This window comes from Lagopus muta, chromosome 13 (assembly GCF_023343835.1).
Source record: "Lagopus muta isolate bLagMut1 chromosome 13, bLagMut1 primary, whole genome shotgun sequence".
Taxonomy (NCBI): Eukaryota; Metazoa; Chordata; class Aves; order Galliformes; family Phasianidae; genus Lagopus; species Lagopus muta.
Window position 1 is genome coordinate 12,281,787 of NC_064445.1, and position 16,336 is coordinate 12,298,122.

General features: G+C 45.6%; 1 protein-coding gene across 4 annotated transcripts in view; it reads right to left on the minus strand.

The window, feature by feature from the left end:
- The window catches only part of NEXMIF (neurite extension and migration factor), a 121,399-nt gene that overhangs the window by 80,944 nt on the left and 24,119 nt on the right, over positions 1–16,336 (minus strand). Inside the window, exon 1 of one of the 4 annotated variants that reach the window (XM_048959995.1) lies at positions 4,842–4,930. The exons of the other annotated variants lie outside the window; for them this stretch is intronic. The gene's annotated coding sequence lies outside the window, so the exon portion shown is untranslated. Of the gene's footprint in view, positions 1–4,841; positions 4,931–16,336 lie in introns of those variants that run through there. 4 annotated transcript variants of the gene reach the window in all.

A 16,336-nucleotide genomic window follows, 5' to 3' on the forward strand; every position in this document is an offset into this window, starting at 1 on the left:
AAGGCTGGCAGAAGGATGATAGGCATGATCAAAACAGAGACAAGTGAGTTGTGCCCAATGTAAGGGCACAGAGAGGCCCAGATGGTCAGTGCTGTAAGCTCATGTGCTGCACATCAGCTAGGCCAAGGACAGGATGCGTTTCTGTTCACCTGCAGAAGCACACCTGATGTCTCCTGGCAAGGAGCAGGTGGACTGGGTGTCAAGAGGCTGAGTCACCTCCCCCACCGCCTGCTGGCTCCTTTCTGCTCTGCTTTGTGAAGTAAAGCAGGATTTATTAGCAGCTGGAAAGAAGGGAAGCAGAACGGTGGGAGGCCAGATCAGGCATCCGGAGTTAGGGAGACAGGAGAGTGAAAGGCTCTGAAAGGTTGCTTATGCAGGGCACGGAGGAGGGCTGGGACTGGGATTCCACATGCAAAACTCAGGTATTTGTTTTTGTGAATTCTTTTTTCCCAGAAGGAACGGGGGAGTGAGACAGCCAGAAAGGCCCGTGTGGCTACAAAAGAAATAGCACACAGATAAAACAAAAACAAAACACAAAGAAACAAGAAAAAGATGGCTCGCCCTCTCAAAAGGCATTGTTTAGTTTAACTAATATTTTCTCCTGCTGTACATGTATCCATCTAAATACCTAAATAAGCATTTGCTGAAAAATGTGCTGCTATTATTTCTTGAGCATTAGGCACAATGTAAAATTGGACCCTGAGAGTAATTACGAGGTTCAGGATAATGCTACTATTATTTCTGGTGCTCAGTTTCTGTAAATAGTGTCTAATGTACCTCAGAAACTCGCTATTAATCACAAAAAATAATGTCTCTCTCTAATTCATAAGCTGCGATTGCTAAATACTTTCAGACTGGTTTTTGTTTGCTTGTTGTTGTTTGTTTGTTTGCTTTTTTAAGAACTCAGATTTTCCATAACACCTGGAGGGCTCCTAAGGAACAGAACAACAAAAAAAATACTTTGCATTTTCAAAACTGAAATTCTGGAAGAGGCTCTAAACCTAACACCAAACACAAATGCATTTTGGATTTCAACCATCTTAACATTTTTAATCTTCACCAAGTTCAGTACATTACATTTCTTTGACAACTAATCAATCAAAGGCATCATACCTTCTGCAAAGCTGCCAATTTAGTGTCATTTTGCCCTCTCAATAATGATTTATTTTCTACAGAAGCTTCCTTGTTTACTTTATGTAAGTGTGTGTGTATGTGCGTGTGTGTATATATAGATAGACAGATAGATAGATTTAGCAGAACAGATAGGGAAATAAGAAAAGAAAGAAGCAGCCAATGTAATACTACATTACTCAGCAGTGCCAACAAGAAAATCCATGGCTTCCATGGATCCATCACTTCCAGTCAACAAATCAGCGAGGACATCCCCATGACTCAGCATCCAGCAAGGGAAAGCAAAGAACTGGCTCCAAAAAGGGCTAAGACACTCTGGAAAGAGGCCATCAAAGACCCACCAGCAGTGATAAGCTGTCCTGGATGAGCAGAGAGGAGCAGTCAGCATATTTGGCAGAGGAAAAGCAGGAAACAACTCGGAAATACAGTCTGCTAGTTGTGCTCCATGGGGGTAGCACTACCAAAAATAAAACCATGGAGAACGTAACTGTTTGTCTATGACATGACACAAATGTCAGAAAAAAATAAAGGAAGAGTGTAAGGACAAAATTATATTAAAAACTAACAAGAACAATAGCACAAAACTACTCAAGGAAACGTGGTTCCCAAACCACAGCAAATCTCCCCCACAGGGGAGGGCGAACATCAGGGGATGCCCACCAGGAGCAATGTTGGCAGGGGAAACCTGGCCAGCAAAGGTAGATCCTTCTGTCAAGTTCTGCTCTTCTCAAAAGCACAAGGGTTTTCAAAACAAGATTGATTTCCTTAATGGGAACAACAGCACAGACTAATTCCATTATTTTCAATGGAGCTGAATTTGAAAGGTCTATTCACATGTAATGGTACCTTCTGGGGAAAAGGCAGCAAGCAAGGAATCAATTTTACAAACCACAGTGATTGAGTCCATTTAAAAAACAACAAAAACAATCAAACCTTTCACAGATTCAAAGAACAGACCTCTGAAGCATCTGATGGCCAAGAGCAGATGATCCTTGCAGCAGCACAGTGGAACCTTCCTGCTGCCTCTCAGCCCTGCATGCCCACAGCCTTTCCTAGGCCGCAGCTGCTGCCCACTGGGCATCACTCCTATCAGCACTTTTCTCCATGCGGAATGCTGTCCCAGGACAGGCCCCAGCTAAGTGACTGGAATTAATGGTGGGGGCCATCCCTGCATGGCTCCAGATACTGCTGGCCAAGGAAGGAGGGAGAAAAAGGGCTGAAAACAGAGACCGAGCCTGCAAGCCTCCCCCACTGCATAAAAGTAAAACCATCCTATGCCACTGCAGTATTTCTCTTAACTGTCTTCAAGAAGAATCCATGTATTTCAAATCTGAGACATGAAAACAGCTATTAGAGATGTGAGAGAAAGAAATAGGGAAGGGAAACTTCTACCTGTGGCTATAAAAGCTTACAGCCACTCTTCAGCTTGTTGGCAGAAATCTGCAGCGATGGATAATAAAATTCTGAATGCAAGTGCCCGGCTAGCAGAGGCATTTAAGCACACGCCAGCCTCTCGGTTGTTATTTTTCAGAGGCTATTCATTCACTCAACCAAAACTTGCCGGCTCCCTCAGCGCACTGCTAAGAGCTGCTGGTAGGTTTGGGTGGGTTGCAGTGACCTTTTCAGACCACATTAGTGGACATAATTTGCTGAACTAACATTCCCTGCTGTTGCTGTTGAATCTATCAAATCATTTTTGAGCTACCACGCAATCTTAAAAGCTTGTTACAACCCACCCTGGGCCAGGCTTCAATTTAGTGCGGCGGGTGCTGAAATTCCACACCACCCTGCGAGCCCTGCAGACAGGCAGCACTACTCAAGGTGCACGCTTCATTGCACCCGTGCCAAGGAGACAATTCAACAGTCCTGGCCCCAGCGGGTCCTACAGGACCACAGGTACCTCTGGTTTCATTAATGGAACATAGATACAAATACTTCTTCAAGAGCCCTGATGCCCATCCAACCAGGACATGAGCCAGAAGGGTCTGTAACCAGCAAACTGTGCGGCAGTCACACCCAGAGCCACAGCCCATCGTGTGGAAGGACAAAGAACAGACTGGATATTACCTTCCAAAAACCCAAAGCATTTACAAACTTGTATTTATCCCTCACATAAAATCTGTGTTCTACGTAGCTCAGGAAACAACTCATGGAAGTGGGGCTTTTCTTCCATTAACAGCAAAACAACTCCACTCGTGCGGTCCGGGCGCACGGCACGGGCCAGCAGGCTGTCCTCACAGCTATTCCTCTTTCCTCTCATTCTAATGAGCCTTGTTTACTCCAGTTGCACGCACCTCCAGACACAAATGGCCCTTCAGCTACTGTACATCTTATTTGTCCTTGCTTCTGCAATAAGCACTCACATCAATGAGTGTTTAAAACAGTGCAAAATTCAAAAGAAACTCCCCTAGGTGGTCTATGCATACAAATAAGTATATATTTTGCTTTTTTCATAAAAAGACACCCTGCAGGTTTCAAGCTTCTCTCACTGCAAGAGATATTCTCAGGCAACAATGCTGATTTGGTGTAAGCTGATCCGTATCACCGAATCCCGCCTTTGTTTTTGGCAGTCCCCTTTCAAGGTGACGAAATTAAAGTGAAAGTCTAATTCCTAACAGCCCAACACGGGGGCAAGGCTGCTTCACAGAAATCTAAAAGGCTAAATATCATGAAGCAAATGAAAAAAAGAAATCCATGCTGCTCAGAGAACATCACTGGTAATATCAGGGCTGGGAGGATTACACTAGCCGGGAAAAACAACCCCAAAGCTGCATCAGATTCCTTCAAAACAAACACATTCAATGGACAAGGTTATGGTAGAGCTGAAAAGCCTGCTTGCCAGGCTCAGTGCCTTAGTGATGAACCTGCTAACATGAACACAAAAGGGTCAGATCTTGTCATGCAATACAATGGGTCAGCCCAAAGCACCTGGCCTGTCATCAACCTCAGGACTTCCAAAAACCGTATGCAGAGAGATATGAAAAGGCAAATGAAAAATATGCCTACATTCTATAAGCTTGAAATTGTTAAGAAAAAATATTTGCTGTCTGCACCTGTGTGAAATTGTGATTGCGGATGTAAGTGCTCTCAGCACCACGCACACTATGGCACTACCACTGCACTAATCACTGAAGGATGTTCAATAGTCCTGTTCAAATGCAACTGAAAAAAAGCAAATTTCCTAATGCAATACGACTCCAAAGAGTACCTGATGCATCTTTCCCTCTAGGCAAATTAAGGCCTTACCAAAATGGGAACTCAGGCACATCCTAAAGTAGGACTTCACCAAGTTAGCCCATGCCCCACACAATCATAAAATCATTAACATTGGAGAAGATCTCTAAGACCATCTAGTCCAACTGTTGACACATCACCACATCCCTCTGTACCATAGCTACCCTTTTCTTGAACACCTCCAAGAACAACACATCAATGCATGCTATTCTAAAAACTTCCATTTTTTCCATAGGTAGATCACCTCAGACAGAAGAGCTCATAACACATACAGGCTGCCCTTGACACCCTAACCTCCTCCCATACGCCTCTATGCCTAGAAGCCTCAACAACAAGCAGAAGAGCCAGGGCAGCCCTGGAAGGCACAGCCGGACCGTCGCACAGCAGCAGGTCTGGGAAGCCAGATGTGCATGTGTGGCACCCACTCCCCTGCCCACACAGGCTCCTGCTCCAGCCCCACCTGCCCTCTGCCTTACCTGAGAGCCCTCCTCCTGCCTTGGAGAAGCCAGAGAGCAAAGCCACACACGCTGCCACATCCACAGCCCAGCAACAGGCAAACAGGGCTGTGCAGATAGCACATCTGCTTGGGCTCCTGCAAGCACAGCAGGGCTGACGTGGATCACGGTGCAGTGACAGAGCCTGGCAAAGCCTCTGAGCCAGCGACAGGAGCGAGGAGAGGCCTGCAGAGGTGCGCTGCCGGCTCTGCAGCGAGCTCGCGTTGCAGACTCAAGGCCAGACTGCTGCAAACTAAAATAGCTGCTGCATAAAAGGCACAGCCAGCTCTGCATATTCAAGATCAGAACGGAGATAAATGATGAGATTCTTCTGTGCTACGCACAAAAGCCAAAAATCACCAGTGCATTTACAGTTCAATATTCTCCTAATCCCATCTTTATTTCTAGTGCATAAATAAAGCTCATTACAAATGATTTTCTTCAGAAACCTACTAGCAACTGAAAATAATTCATGAATGTGCTGTTTGCATTTATACATCCTTGACACCCACAGTAAACATCAAAACAAGGAATTCAGTCACTCAGATTGGTTGTAATACATAATTTCTCTTTTCTTCGTGGATTCTGTCACAGCTACACCCAGCTAACTCCAGCAGCAGCACCTCTCATGCTGTAGGTACACGTACATACACATACACATACATATTTCACAGGAACTCCTCTCAGTCCACCTTGCTTTCCTTCCTAAGCACAGGCATTTTGTGACAATGCACATACATGTATTGAGCAATGCCTTTGTATCAAAAATAAAAAATATAAAAATGAAACCAAGGAGGCTTTCTTTCTTAGTCTTGACAAACCTAGAGCTGTATGCTTTGCTTTGCTCCAGAAGAGCATGGGGCCAGCTCTCCTTGCTCACAGCATACTTTGCCATTTGTCCACCTGCTGAAGCAAACTGTGTGTCTCTGGTGGGTGTGCAGGCAAAAAGCAAGACTGCAGAGGTGATGCTGATGGGATGGAGGAATCCAATGGGACCACAGCAGCCTCTCTCACATCCCAAGATCTGGAACACAACCCACTCAGGCAGGGCTGCAGTGGGGTCTGCATCCCAGTGACCTGCTGGCACCTCCCTGCAGGCACCATGGAGCAGAGCTGGTATAGGTCTAGGTGGACTTTGCTGCTTTTCCTTCCTCGAGAGCTTAAACTGGATGAAGACATTAACAAATTAGAGACAGAATTTCTACTATTATTATCCCTCAAGCATGCATGCCCCCAGGAGCATACAACAGCATGCAGACAGAACACAGTCTGAGCAGCACAGCCAGACCTGTGCCATCACTGCACACCCTGCATGACACCAGAGATGCCCAAGGCAGGAACCACTGCAGTGAAGTATACTCACCACCCTTACCCCACACAGAGAGCAATGGATGTGTACTACCTCCAGCACACTCTTAGCAGCAGTGCCCCTTCAACACAAGGCACAGCAGAGCCTTAGTGGGTAACAGCCAATTACAGAATGGCTTGGGTTGGAGGGGACCTCAAAGACCATCTAGTTCCACTCCCCTACCACAGGCTGGGCTGCCAGTCAGGCACTAAATCAGATTGAGCTGAGATGCTGGAGATGCTGACAAAGAGGAAGAGATGCACAGCGGATCCACAGGGTTGTAGTGCAGGTGAGAGCCTGGAGGCGGAGTAGGAGACAGTTTGAGGCACAGGACAACCACAGTGGGGCCAACAGCTCTTCCACTTACACAGCTCCTAAAAGCCACCCAAAGGTGTAGGAGCCAGGTGTCCTCCTTGCCCTGCCCCACAGTGCCTAAAGTGGCTGCCTTAAATAAAGCAACCACAGCCCGTGCTGCACCAAAAATGCCTTTCTGAGGGCTTTATGTCTGTTGCAAGAATCAGACACAAAGAGGAATTCTTATTACCTGCTCTGCACTGAATTATACATACACAGTCCTCCTAATTGCACGCACAAGGTAAAATTAAGCATCATCAATTTTCTTCAAAAGAAAATGTGCATGTCAGCCGTACGCCACCAACCAGTAGGACTTCCCTGTTTAGTTCATGAATGCAGTTATTTTATGCAGAATTCAGAGTTTGGTCTGAGTAGCATAGCAATTTATGGGGAAAAAGAGAGTGCCACAACTTCACAAACAAGCAGTCTCTTTGCCCCTAAATTAAAAAAAAATATATCCGTCAAAAAAGAAAGCATACAACATTAAAGAAAAACCAAAAAACAGCTGTAGGGCAAATTTAGGCAACCAAGAATAAGAGCGAAGGTTGGAAACTTGCCACTGGTGGCAAAGAACGGATACAGCTTATGAAATAACCCCACTGCTTCTGTGTATACGCGTTATTTCCAGTTTGGCCTCCCTAAATTAATCAGTTTTAATCTTCCCTGCTAAACTGGCACAACGTTGACTTCAGCTTTTTGGTGTCCATTTGTTCTACCACATGACATCACGCAACGCCTGCCAATAACACAGAGATGCCTAAAAGCCTTGAAATTCTTGGCCTGGGGACTCCAGGTTTTCTGAGAACTGTTAATTTAGTTTGGCTTAAATCCTAGATTTTGGCTCCACTTGAAAAAAGTATTTCTCACACAGTAATTAAACTTGTAGTGGACAACACCAAGGCAATAGGAGACAAGCTCCAAGCAGAGCACCTAGTCACATCTTTCTGAGGTTTCCCTTCTCATAGCCACGACAAGGAGGAGGAGCTGTGCACTATGAGTGCAGTTTAAGTTCTAATGAGACAATTATGGAACAAACTGTGTTTGTGAGACAAAACTTTATATATTATTACACAATCACAGAAAGCTTGGCTGTGGGTTAAAAAAAAAAAACAGCTGACATTCAGTCCACGTACAACTCTGAACAAGTCATCAGATGATGCAGCAGCACTGAAATTGCCTTTTCCTAAGCAGCACATCACTGCATCCTCCTGGTGGTGCAGAGCAGGGGCAGCCCCATCTCTGCCACCACCAGGACACCAGGGCTGGGACAGCACACAGACTGCTCTCGGGATGGCAGGGACACGGCGTGGGCCCTCAGCCTGCTCTTTGCCAGTGCTTAATGGGAATTTGGCAGCATTTCACTGCACTGCTAGGGGAGGAGAAGAGAAATGGCACACAAGACTGCAAGTTCAAATACACTGCAAAATAGTCTGCAAAAATAGCTGGGCCTTGTAAGAAATACACCTCTCCATGGAAACCACCAGACGCTCTGAATTCTGGCAGACTAGAGAAAACGGGTCTGTATTATTAAAGGAAATGTCTGTGTATTCGGGCTTTTATAATTCTAACCTTCGGGAAGAGAGTGGCAATAGCTGATCTCGGGAACAGGCCGTATGAATTCCTTAAATCCTTCCCTCTCCGCGCCGCGCGGCACTGCGGCTCCCAGGGGACGGCACGGGCAGGGGAGCACGCGGTGCAGTTCTCAGCAGTGCTCTTAATTACAGACACGGAATGGGAAGAAGAGCAAGAAAAATACACCCTGGGGTTTTAAAACACCTGTCCGTACAAATAACACCCCCCCCGTATATTTAGATGTGGAATGAGGTATAGCAATAGCCCTGTAATACATTAAAGAAAATGATGTGTATATTACAACATCTGTATTCCAAATCTCCAACACTCTAGCAAGTGTAAGATAGGCCATTATGATTCTCTTCCTCACCCCAAACAGTTTCTACTTTGGATGCCAGGTGGGGAACTATAGATTAATTAACTCCCAACTGGCATTGATGGGATAATTACACTCGTCTGTCTGTGAATCTCACCATTTCCAGCCGAACTGCCACACCTGAAAGTAAATCCTAACACAGAAGCCCCACTTCTCCACTGAATCCACCAACACACTGACCTGTTACCTATGGAGGCTGGGATACGCAATTCAGAATAAGTTAATAGAATATTTTTAAAGAAATAAAAGTGCTGCAGCCTCAAAACATGAAAGGGATGGGCTACAAAGGAACACTCATATAGAGAGCAATTATATTTTTGATATCTAATGGTTCTGCCTCAGGAAGCAAGAGCTGGCTAGCATCAAACTATATAAAAGAAAGGATTATGGGCTCACGAAAGAAGAATGCCATTTTGATTTAAAACCCAGCAAAGCATAGTGCAGATTTGTTATTTTAACTCACAGTGCTTAATTCCTATAACAAGCCAGAATGCCATTAAGGATGAAAAATACATGAAATACTTATGGTATGAGAAATTAAAAGTAACCTCACTTTTCATCAATGACTGTTTGCTGAATAGGCCGTTCTTTGCTTCTTGAAACCATCTTGTGCTTTCACAGTACATCTCTGCTGCACAATATTTCAACAGGGAAAAAAAAAGCTGTGAATTCATTTCTGAGTACCTGCTACTCCGCTGCATCTCCCGTCACTGGTTTGGGAGAACTCCCAATCAAAGGACTGCAAACTCTCCTCATGACTTCCCTACCAGCATCAAAAGCAGCTCCTGTATGAATTTGTAAGATTTCTTCCCCATAACACAAAAGGCTCTCCTAACCTCACCAAGCCATCTCTGATTTTCATCCCTCCTGATTCTGCTGTGAGCACATTTCTGTTGTAAAGCACCACAGCTTCTCTGGACACTTCAGTCAGTCTCACAGCAGCAGCAGTAGAAGGCAGCCAGCTGCCAATTCTGCCCCTTGCGACCAGGATGAAGGCCCTGGATCCCACCTGAGCTCCCAGTTCAGCGAGAGCCACCATCTCCTGCCTCCAACCAAGGTCTGGGGCTAGGACTGGTGCACAGCTACGTGCAGCACAGCCAGCTGCACCCACCTACATCACCACACAGCATTCACAAGGACTGCAGAAGGACCCCCATTTGATGCAAGGAAGGACACCAAGCTGCTGTCTGCTGCTGCAGTGCCACACGTGTTACCAAGCTACAGTCACACAGCCAAATTTCTGCTGCTTGCAGTGAAGTCCCCTAAATACAGACTTTCATCACACATGAGAGTGATGAGGGATGCTGCACTCCCTGACACACCGTGACACTTCAGTATCACCTGACAGCCTGTGCACTTTCCTTCTCATTGCCAGGGGAAGAACTGTGAGCAATCCATGCAGGAAAATGGCCTCCAATGTAATGCAACAATTTCACCTCAAAATTCTAAAATAATTATAATATTTAGAACAAATCAGCAAACACTGCAAACTTGTTTGTGAAGGGAAGTGGTAAGCTAACTTCCATTCTCTCCCTTTAGGGCAGTGCCATGTATGCTGATGCTGCTATACATGCCATAATCAAAGTTTTGAAATAAATTCCCAACATTTAATCCACATCTAGCAATCATCAATATGGGTTGCATACAGAGTTTACACAAAAAAGATTTAGTTTGCTCTCAGTTCAAGAAATTACAGGATACTCCCCAATTATTCAGAATATTTTTGCAGTATAACATCTCAATCTGCTGTTCTATTGCAGGGATTCTGGTCTTAATTTTGGTTTGAAATGCCTAGTGACCAAGAGAATTCAGACACTGTGCAAAACCCATTGGTGCTTTCTGTTCTAAAGAAAGGGTATCTTTAGCACACCTAGTTTAAAAGAAGAGACACGCAACACAATCAGCTATGGAAATTCATTCTTTGTGCACTAATCCATTAAAAGGAAAGAACCACAACACTTCAGTTTTAACAGGCAGACACAACCGGGCTACACTGTACCCACACCATGGTCAGCCCAACACATGTCATCCACAGCAAAGACACTTTGCCAAAGTTATCAAAAGCAGGGACTTCCTTCAGGACCTCTCCTAGGACGGGGTTTTTGCTCACTCACTCACTCACTCACTCACAGAACTGCTTATGAAAAGGTTTGGGGGGGATACCACCCTCTGTGAGGGTGGTGGAGGGCTATAAAGATGATGAGGGGCCTGGAGCATCTCCTGCATGGGGAAATGCTGAGAGTCCTGGGGCTGTTCAGTATGGAGAATAGAAGGCTGAGAGGGGATCTCAGCGCTGTTGATGAAGATCTGAAATGTGGCAGTCAAGTCGATGGGACCACACTCCTGTTGACCCGCTGCGGGGAACCTGCTCCAGCAGGGGGTTGGACTCAATGAACTCCAGAGGTCCCTTCAATTCTGTGATTCTGTTTGCTCAAAACATCACATTTTGTTAGGTAAACTCTAGCTAAATAAACACACTGGCAGTGGCTAGCATTTGACACGATTGATAATGCATTTATACAAGCTCCTGTGTCAGTCAAAAAAAATCAATCCTGCAAGGTACACGTGCTGTTCCTCAGGAAGAAGCATCGCCTCCTGTCACACCCCATCCATCCCAGCCCACCCAATTCCTCCCCAAATGCCATTTTCACCTGTCCACTCGCTCGCTTTCCTCTAAAATCCCATCTTCTCCAAGATTAATAGAGAGCAGCACAGCAAAAGCCAGGAAAAAAGATTTCTGCAAAGAACTCAGAAGCGGCGTCAGCGACAGAACAAAAACCACACTGGTGAGAAATGCAACACAAAAACACCACTTACGTTCTGCTACAAAATAACAGCTATATTTCCTTATGTGATATCTCTTGCCATTGCTCTGTGGCCATTGCTTTCTTTTTCTTACAAATCCTCCTGAAAAACCTATCTCTGGAACTTTAACGCAGCCAAAGGGATGAAGCAAATAAACAAATAAACAAAACAAAACTGATCTGGAAGTCAAGCCATCCAGCAGCCATTTAAGAAACAGCACTCCCTTTTCCTTTCTCTACATACAGGGCACCACGTTCCCAAGGATCTCCCCAGCCCAACCTCACCCCTCTGTAGTGTGATGGGTTTGATGCACTGTGTGTTCTGAAGGAGCAGGCTGCCCTGCTCTAACTCAGACTGGCACCTGCAGAACAGAGAGGGCACTGCACAAAGGTCTGAGGTCCTGATCTGGCTCCTTTAAGCACGCACCCATAAAACAGGAAAACTACTTCCCATGACTACCCCTCGGAGTAAAAACCCTGATTTTGTGTTTCCTGAAAGCGTAAAAAGTGTATAAAGGGTTTTATGACTCTCTTTTAGTGTTTATAGGCATTTTCAGAAGGAAGAGAGTAAGTGGCTATCCAGGAAAACAAGGAAAAAAGCCATCAAAGCCCCTGACTAGTTAAAAACCTTGCTAATTCCTTCAAATCACAGTAACCTTCCATGCTAGGTGAAACCACAGCAAGTACGTCACTTTCAGGGAAAAATATAGTTCTCATCTGGATGTTTCTTGTCAGAAAAAGGAGATGGTAGAAGAGGAAAGAAAATGTAATGGTTTAAACTGATGAAGTACATTACTGAATGGCCATGCATTAATATAAAGCAAATATTTCAAGACAGAATTTGAAGGATAAAAAGAGCATTTTGACCTTCTCTAGTCATTTACTGGGAATGAAGTTAAATTCATACTTTTGCGCAAATCGAAGTCCATCTCCACTCAGCTAATCTGGGTTCTTCTCTGCCCCAGAGCCTTGACAAGTCAGCAGAAATCAGAAACCTGACTTTCAGCAAAACCTTCTCAATGCCCCGTCCTCTCCTGATCAGAAACTTCATAAAGAAAGCCCCTATGCAGAACATTATTATGCATGAATGGGGATGCAGGTAGAGGGGCTGTGCTTTCTCAGGTTCACCTGAGACCCTTCACAGCTCTGAGGCAGGTTGAGAAGAAGGGATTCCAAGGGAAAACCAGCCTTCAGCCAGCAAAACAGGCAGCCCAGGAGCCCCAGGAAAAAATCTTAGAAGGCTGGAAGAGGAATGGGAACACCTTGCACCATTTTGTATTTCAGGGCACCTCTAAGTGTTTAATTGTCCCATGGCTATTTCCCTAAACCCTTCACCTTTGCTGGAACGCTGAGCAAAAACAGAAGCAGCAGTGAAACACCTCTGTGGTTCCAGCTCCGATTCACAGAACAAAATTCATCCTGGCCAGGGGAATGAAACTTTTCTGCAGCTAACAGAGAAGTTTTGCTAAAGGGTGCAAAACAAGCCGGCTTCTCTGCTGACTGTGTTCTGCTAACAGAGAGTTCAAATTTTAGTTGTCTGCATTTGTAGAAGCTCCCAAGAAGGCAGGAGATAACTGAAACACAGACTGCTTATTCACACCATTCTCATGCAATCTTCAGATTTTAGCAATTAAATATTTCACACAAATTTATTCACCCCTTTCAACTACCTCTGCAGTTTCAAATAGTGAAAAAAAAACAAGGAAGAAATGCATCCACAAAAAGACAGCATTGTAGCTGCATTTTGAAGGTTTGTTTTTATAGGCTCACTGGGTATGATGGTATCACAGCTCAGAGCCTGATGTGCCACACATCTGAAAGGTTCATTGGAACAGGCACGCAGCCTCATCACCTACTGATGCAAACAAACCAAACACCGCTCGCTGCCTCACGCTTAGGGGAAGCTCGTCAGAAACAACTGGAGTCAGCAACACTCAGCCACCTCTCTCTAGGCTACAATCCACTGTTTTCTATCACTAATCCAATGGCAAATTCCAAAGCCGTGTGCAGGTTGCTCCGTTACAAAGTCTGCTTCCAGCAATCAGATCTCTGTGCCTGCTGAGCTCAGTGCAAGCCACGTTCACAGCACAGACAGATGTAACGCCCAGCTCCCCTTGCCCAGAGACACAACAGCGCTGGGGATGATGCTTTTGGTAGCTTCATTTTATAAACTGCAAAGCTAAGGCAGTGGGCTGACGTGACCTGACCAAAATTCATCCTCACAGCGGCAAGGACAGAAAACCCAGCAGGCCAGAGCTTCAGTTCACCATTTTGTGCTTTGAACTACATCCTTCAATGTCCAAAACAAGGCAAACTGTCAGCAGCTCAGACCATTTTGCAGCCAATTTTAATGGGTCTAAAAGCCTCTAACGTCAAAATAAGCATTTACCTAAAACTATATGGTTTTTTCATCTTTTTCCTCTTTTTTTTTTTTTTTTTCCTCCCCAAAAAGTATTTAAGTCACGAACATTCATCAGCATTCTGTCCACTGCCTGGGAGGGGAGGGAGGTGCTCAGCACCAAAGGTATAATCAAGTGCTCAGATAGGCTTAGCTGTTTTAACCCCAGACATCTGTAATAAAAGCAATCACAGCACCAAACTACTAAGAGGAGCACTAATGAGATTATCTGTCGACACAAACAAAAGGATAAATACAAGCAACGCTATCTGTCCCTGGAACCTAATTCTTGTGTGCTTAATCTGAGACTACGGCAGGGGGATTAAAGAACCTGAGGATCTAATAAAAAGTTATTGATTGTAAAGTTCTTGTTCTAAAAGAGGTATTTGTTTATGGTTTAAGCTAACCAGTGCATGCAGTAGAGGGTGGCAGCAGGGGATTGATGCTGAGGATGCCACACCATGGGCAGCGCTGACCCTGCAGGGCAGCAGAACTGCCACCGACCCACAACACAGCTGAAGCCAAACACATGGCTGCATTCAAACCCCCTATTAATTTTGCCAGCTTTCCTTGTGTGAGCAAGACCAAAGCCAAAACCCTTTTCTAAAGAGCACCAGGAAGCCAGGGAAGCCCTGAAAAGCTGCGATCCGCGCAGTCGCAGTCGAAGAAAAGCAACCCAAGATGTCTGTGTGTGCTGGCAGATGCACACACACCCCTCTTGCTGCTGCAGGCAGCCCAGGGCTGCCAGCATGGCTTTATTCTTCCCACTCTTGCTGCAAACCTTGCCAGCTGCCCTCTTACCTCTCATGAGCTCAGTACAGCTGCCACAGCTCAATCCAGATGAAAGGTTTGAAGCATGACACGGAAGCATCTCCTGCACTCCACTTCCAGTCTAATTAGCAGATTCACCTGAGTGCACGAGGGGAGGAGAGGGGGGCCCGGGTGCATGGCAGATACCAAGCTAATTTGATGGGACTCAACTTCTTATCCTATTAAAATTGCAGTATTTGGGTGCTGGCAGAGCATGCCGACCCCACATCCCCAACTGATTGCTCCTGAGAGCTTATTTCTTAGGTGTGGCTCCCACATATGCTGTGATCAGGAAAATATTTTTTCTTATCAGGATGGGGTCAGACTCTGGTTGCACAAAAGGCCCCAGCGATGCCTACAGAACTGATGGCACAGCCATTGGGAAGGCTGGTTCTGATACAGGTACCAGCCTATGTCTCATACAGTGGAATTACTTCCCACACCCTAGTTCTGCCCCAGCATAGCAGAAACCCCACTGCTAGCCAACACAGAAGGATCTGGGATTCCCTTCCACCTTTTTAGAAAGCTGTTCCCTCCCCATTGTTTTACCAAAACCTGGAGCCCACCCCAGCCTCCCCCCCCAGGACAGAGGATGCCCAAAGCGGCAGCTCTGCAGCCCTACGCAGTAGAACCTGTGTGCATGGCTGAGGCATTCTGCAAGCAGTCTTGCTACCCACCTAATGCTCACTTAATGGAAGTGTTCACAGAAAAACACCACAAGAATTTTCAAATAGAAACAATTAGCTTTCACCGTAATTTGCTTCTGCTTCCCCCTATTTCTAAAGCCTTGTGCTCTGCTTTCATATTAACCCCTGCTTGTTCATGAAAGCCCAGTGCAGGGGAGTTAGCCACACAACTCCCATTAAACACCACAGGAGCAATTAAATTCTATGGTGAAAAGATTACATTATGAGCCATGAAACTTGGGGATAGCATCCTTTGTTTTGTAAGTGTCCAGTATATCAGCAAAATGAGCACCTTTCATCACACCACAGCTATTTTCGCCAACTCTCTATTTTCCAATCCATTCTCCCATGCACCCACAAACCTCAGCAAGGGACTAGTGCTCAGATCTGTAAGGAAAGCATTCACTAAATCAATCCCCTCACCTAAGGGGCTCCAAGCGTGCTGCAGGCTGAGCCTGAAGAAGCTGAAGCACTCAGAAGGCCAGAAGGAGCCCAGCCTGGGCTGGGGAGCTTTCACCAGCCCCGAAATGTTGAGGCGCACTCATTTCAAAGTGCAGCTATCTCATGAATGACTGCACCTTAGAAACACCTTTGCGCTGGGAAGTCTGGGCTTTCCAAAAATGAGACGGCATGTCCTGCCTTTGAGATTGCATGAAACAGCAGAGCATGAATCTCTCACTGTGCAGAGTGCCTCGTGGTCACACAGCTGCTTGTGGCCCGGGGCAGGCACTGCTCACCATGCCTCCATCATGCAGAGCAAGGTGAGTGGCTGAGGACAGGAAGCACAGAGCAATTCCCACAGAACAAGGCTGTGTTTGCAAAGGTGCCCAGGAGACTTACGGCTCAATCAACACGAGATGTGCATACTCTATGAGGCAAAGAAGAAAGGGAACAGCTTCTTATTAAAACACAGCATCTTTTTGCTGTCTAGCACTGAGCTCCGCAAGACAGAAGGTTTTTTCCTTCCTCTACTAAAACCCTAAAGAATTCCGTGAAGAAACAGTCCAAGTTTAAAGACTCCACATCTGACGGCGTCTAAGCAGAGACCACTTGTGTAAAGAAGTGCAGTCCCCTGTGTGCATGCTCTGCTGCTCAGTCTTTAGGAGATCACAGGACCCCTGCCTCTTCC